We start from the raw sequence: 5,949 nt of genomic DNA on the forward strand, positions 1-5,949 counted from the left end.
GAGAAGTCTGGTCACAACAACTTGGCTCCCACTAGGTTCTACACTCTTAGGGGGGGAAAAAGTTGTTACCTGTAACCTAAAAGGATTCGTCGGCTGTCTCCAGAGGAGAACCCTTTGAAGAACCATTTTTGATTCCAGGTAGAACCCTTTTGGCTCCAGGTAGAACCCTTATTCCCCAGAGTGAAAAGAGTTTTCCTATGGAGACAACCAGAGAAGCCTTTTGGAACCCGTTTTCCGAAGAGTGTAAGGATGAGGATACTTTGGGTGTGTTTTATCAGGGCCAGAGGGTTGAATCGTCGCTGTTCAATTGGGGTCCCGTGTGGCTCAGTTGGTAGAGCATGGCACTTGCAATGCCACGGTTGTGGGTTTGATTCCTACGGGGGACCAGTGCGGGGGGGATAAAAGTATGAAAACGTATACGCTTCGCCGCTCTGGACAAGAGAATCTGCCGAACTGCAACAAACAGTGCAATTGCATTAAGTCCTCTTTCCAGTTGTACTTAATGAGACATTGAAACATGTTCAACCCATTCACTGACACAATAACTTCATTGAGATTCACTTGCCTTGAGAAAAATGATTCTCGTCAATGATTGACACTAAAGCTTCGACAAACTTGCTGATCCTGGGATTGTACGATCAGGAAGTCTCTAAAGGAATCTTACTGGGAATCCTCTCCCTTTCAATCAAGATTTCAATCTCCATTTACTGCCCTATATAAGGGACAACTGTCTACATATATCCTGCTTGATCTGCAGTATCCCATGTCTAGTAGATGCATGGAATTAATAACAACTCTTATTATATTGTGTCTCTGATACAATTCAATTCTATGATTCGACATTTAGACATGGAATCATTCCCGATTTGACGAGAGAGACCCATTTGAAACCCAAATAAACTCATGTAAAAGACCCATAAACCAGACATCCTCACTGTACTACAATTATCCTGCATTTCCATCACGTCTATCCATCTACACACAGCATCCTTTTGTAGAAGAGTGACCGCTGGAGGCTGTTTGGCTTCCACCGTAAGAGAAATTAGGAGGCCATAGCCCTTAACATGTTTCCTTTTGTCCTTTTCCTTAAATCTGCGGGGAATAAAGAATGCTGGTCAACTAAACTGGAAGACAAATGGTTTGGTTCAATGGGAACCTGGATCCATAAATCCCCACTTAATGCAGTGCGGGTAGGCTGAAGCAGAAACAGGTGAATTCTCCCAGCAAGCTCCACAGTGGAAGAGGGGAACCTTTCATTATCCCTCAGGAGAAAATGGGGAGAAGGAGAGAAGATGGAGAGAAGAGGGAGATGGAGAAGGGGGAAAGGAGAGGAAAGATGTAGGGGAAGGAGTGAAGAATGGAAGAGAGGTCAAACTGATTAAACTGGGAGAAGGAAAAGGAGAGACTCAGGAGAAGAGACAGGCTGGACGGTCTGGGAACAAAAAGACTGCCACCAGTCTGTTTTAGTCTGGAGTCTCATCCTTAGTCACCCCCATCATCTGATAATGTGCTTTGTACAATCTGAACTCGTACGACAGTCATAAACAGTCATCGAAAGCAGCTATTTGGAATCAAACAAGGGCTAAGTGAGAAGTGAAAGTGATTTCCATTTAATAATGTAATAATCTCGGCGCTTGCAGGAACAGGGAAGAGGAGAAGTATTGGGTGATGTTATGGAGCAAGGAAGAGAGAGTGGAGGAGAGAGAGGCTGTGGAGGGTGAGATAAGTGGAGGGGGGTTGATGGGCGTGCGACAGACAGGGCAGAGATGGGAATTTTGAGTGAGCAGTAAGTGAGTTATATTTAAACCATTAGGCAGCTTATTCATTCAGTACAAATGCAAATGAACTGACATTATCATCCCTGCTTCTCCCTGAGAACTGACTGACTCCCTCTTTATACCGCGGTGAGAGTGGACGGACACGCTCACCACTCTTATCTGCTGCAGTGGCTACCAACGCCCTTCAGTACACCCTGCTACTCCACAGACACACACATACAACCCCATGTGCACTCATGCACACACACACACACACACACACACACACACACACACACACACACACACACACACACACACACACACACACACACACACACACACACACACACACACACACACACACACACACACACACACACACACACACACACACACACACACACACACACACACACACACACACACCTCTTTACACTACCCTGAAGCTCCACCCCCCTCACAGGCACCAACCCAAATACAGATCAAAGGCTGGATTTGTAAAGCTAATGGCTGCCGAGCTACAGCCAGAGCCAGAGCCAGATCCAGAGAGAGAGGGAGAGAAACAGAAAGAGTCAGGGGGTAGATATGGATACGGAGAGAGAGAGAGGGAAGGATATGGAGAGAGGGATGGAGAAAGAGAGACGGCGAGAGAGGGAGGGATATGGAAAGAAGGACGGAGAAAGAGATAGGGACAGAGAGAGAGAGAGAGAGACAGAGAGATGAGGAAGAACATACAGACACAGTCCATACCGGGGTGCCACTTCAGCATTCACACTTCAGTCTGTTTGCTTGTTTGCTTGTTGAACTTTTAGGCAGTGTGAAGAGCAACACATCCACAGATGGTGCATCTCCCTCATATCGGTGTTGTGTGGGATTGATTGTGTCGATACATACCTCTGATTGCCTCACACATGGCAGGAGCACACCTGCTATTCCCACAGAGCCCTTAGAAGCCCATTGAGATCAGTGTTCTGTGGTGGATTGGCTCAAATGCAAGTGAGCAAGAGAAAATAACAGAAAATAACAGAGGGGAAAAAGTCCTCTAGCAGGCAAAGGATTTGGTATTTACCTTGTTAATTTGTATTTTCTCAACATGTTCATGCTTTAAGCTCGTCTCTGGTGGAGACTGACTCCCACGCGCAGCACTGAAATCACTTCACTCAGAACAGGCAAAGCTATTAGATCATCTTTATGGGTTTATTGATCACAGGACTACATGTCTGAAGGGAAGTTGATGGGAAATGTAACAAGTTTCCTTCTTCGACACTAATTCGAGCCACAATACGAGCAATGCTTTCGGGGGGTTGTCACCGCACAACAATTGCTCAATAAAACATTTTAAAAACATTTTCGTTTCGCTCAATTAGGCTACATTCAGGGTGTCATGATCACTGACAGTGCTGGGGGGACGGGGGGGGGGACGGGGGGGACGGAGGACAGGGGGTATGAGTAGTAGCTCTTACATACATTTATGATGGATCCAAAATCTGACAACAACACTGCGACTTCATTACCATGACAATAAACATGCGAAATGAGCAAAAAATAAAAGTGTCAAAAGCTTCACAAATGTGCCTGTGGCTGGATGTGCCTCTCCCTCTCCATGGAGTTGATTCAGTGCCGAATGTGTTAATCAAGACAGCTGGCTGGAATTCTCAATAGACATTTGATGACTTTCTTTCAGCTCATCCATATGACAATACAGATTGTCTGCTACATCCCTCCCCACTGCTACTGCACGTCAAACACTGTTTTAGGCCCAACGTGGGGCCCTAAATATGCACTGGTATCGGTCTGCAGTGACTGACTCTACTCTCACTCTCCACCGGCTGCCTTCAACCCTCCCACCCCTGGGCCTTCATTTGTCATGATGGTGTGTTTTTGGGAGCCCTCTGTGTCCCCGAGAATAATCAGGACCTGATGGGATGAGGCCCAAGCGCCACTGTTCTCTGCCAGGTACCAGCAGGTATTTAACTCTACAATTAGCGATCAATCACAAGGAGAACCCACCGGATTATGTGGATCCCCACATGGCCATAACTGCGCAGGTGTGACTGGGTGGTCCGAGGTGTCACAGAATTAAAGAGGACACAGCTCACGACTCTTTGTATTAAGCAACACGGACGCGGATCTGTATCGTTCTCCTTTACGTAACACCAAAGGTCTGACTATCAGATGGCTATAGTGGATTCATCACATCCCAGAGAGTATCAGCTCTGAGGGTGATGGTGAAATTTAGGGTTAGGCTAAGGGAGAGAGGGGAAACGATGGGCCAACGATGACAGTGAACCCAGTGACCTCCCGAAGCCTCTCTGAGAGAGTTCAGAGGTCACTGTGCACAATGCTGAGTGGCCACACTGGATGGAGCCCTGTAGGGGAGACTTGTTGTGGAAATCAATGCGTGGCCGGTGGCCGGTCTCCTTCTCAATCACAGAGCTATGACAGGAAGTCCAGATGGCCGCTGGGCAACATGGCTGTCATGCCATCAGTATCATCATTACCCAGAAGGCCTGAGCGGTCAAAGGGTCGAGGTGGGATATCACTTGATTTGTCACCCTGAAACACGAGGGAAATACCAAATGTGGGTGAGTGTGTCTGTATTTACGATTACGGTAATGAATGATAAAGAGATAGAGAGATGGTCCTCCAAAGCAACAGAAATCCCTCCAAACAAGAGGGCAGCAGGGCAAAGCAACTGTTCATCACTATCGTTCATCATACCATCTCATAGTCACATTCAAATGTACAGTTCATAGATAAACGACAGCTACTCTCAGATTCCCTGGTACCTCTTGAAATAGTCCAGTACAGAGATCATGAGATCAGGTGGCCTGTAAAATATCAAAAATGCATTCCTTAGTAGACAGGCTAATTCACACTATCTAGGCAGGGGAAGAAGGGTTTAGTAGAGAGGGTGCATTCCCAGTGCTACTGTGTGACTTTGAACAGTGGCTGACCCCATGAACCCAACAGTAGCACAGCCTTGATGAATCTGAGGTCAGGAGGTCATGGCAGGGTCAGGGGTGAGAGAGAGGTCTTGTGTCTGACCCTTTGGCTCTGTGAACCACTGATAATGTTCCAGTGGAATAAGAACAGTGCTTGGTGCGAGAGAAAGTGTGTGTGTGTGTGTGTGTGTGTGTGTGTGTGTGTGTGTGTGTGTGTGTGTGTGTGTGTGTGTGTGTGTGTGTGTGTGTGTGTGTGTGTGTGTGTGTGTGTGTGTGTGTGTGTGTGTGTGTGTGTGTGTGTGTGTGTGTGTGTGTGTTCACAAAGGAAGAAAGAGACACCGAGAGAGAAGGAGAAACTGACATTCGTCCTTGATCAGTATTCCATTACTCACGACAATTTGGATCTACCTTACAATGGACGCCGATACTGTGTTATGTCTGGTTAACTACAGCATATCAACAGACAAACAATACACCATGTTTGTTGTCTGTTTATTTGCCCATGGATAGCTACTTCTGCTAAGTGTCCATGCATATTATGTGATTTTCCATACGGCATGTGTCTATATAGAGAAACAGCGTGGCGGTGGTACACTTGGCTATATTCCTGGTGGAGGTACACACAGACATGTCCCTCTGAATAACACACACACACACACACACACACACACACACACACACACACACACACACACACACACACACACACACACACACACACACACACACACACACACACACACACACACACACACACACACACACACACACACACACACACGTGGCACCCACATACAGTTGAAGGACATCTACTTTGTGCATGACACAAGTCATTTTTCCAACAATTGTTTACAAACAGATTATTTCACTTATAACTCACTGTATCACAATTCCACTGGGTCAGAAGTTTACATACACTAAGTTGACTGTGCCTTTAAACAGCTTGGAAAATTCCAGAAAATTATGTCATGGCTTTAGAAGCTAGGCTAATTGACATAATTTGAGTCAATTGGAGGTGTACCTGTGGATGTATTTCAAGGCCTACCTTCAAACTCACTGCCTCTTTGCTTGACATCTTGGGAAAATCAAAAGAAATCAGTCAAGACTGCAGAAAAATAGATTGTAGACCTCCACAAGTCTGGTTCATCCTTGGAAGCAATTTCCAAATGCCTGAATGTACCACGTTAATCTGTACAAACAATAATACGCGAGTATAAACACCATGGGACCACGCAGCCGTCATA

General features: G+C 46.1%; 1 non-coding gene across 1 annotated transcript; it reads left to right on the forward strand.

The window, feature by feature from the left end:
- The first annotated feature begins 311 nt into the window (after window positions 1–311).
- Window positions 312–387, forward strand: trnaa-ugc (transfer RNA alanine (anticodon UGC)). Its single transcript has one exon. It is a non-coding gene; the product is annotated as a tRNA-Ala (tRNA).
- Window positions 388–5,949: the final 5,562 nt, after the last annotated feature.

The sequence above is a fragment of the Oncorhynchus keta genome, chromosome 34, assembly GCF_023373465.1.
Source record: "Oncorhynchus keta strain PuntledgeMale-10-30-2019 chromosome 34, Oket_V2, whole genome shotgun sequence".
Taxonomy (NCBI): domain Eukaryota; kingdom Metazoa; phylum Chordata; class Actinopteri; order Salmoniformes; family Salmonidae; genus Oncorhynchus; species Oncorhynchus keta.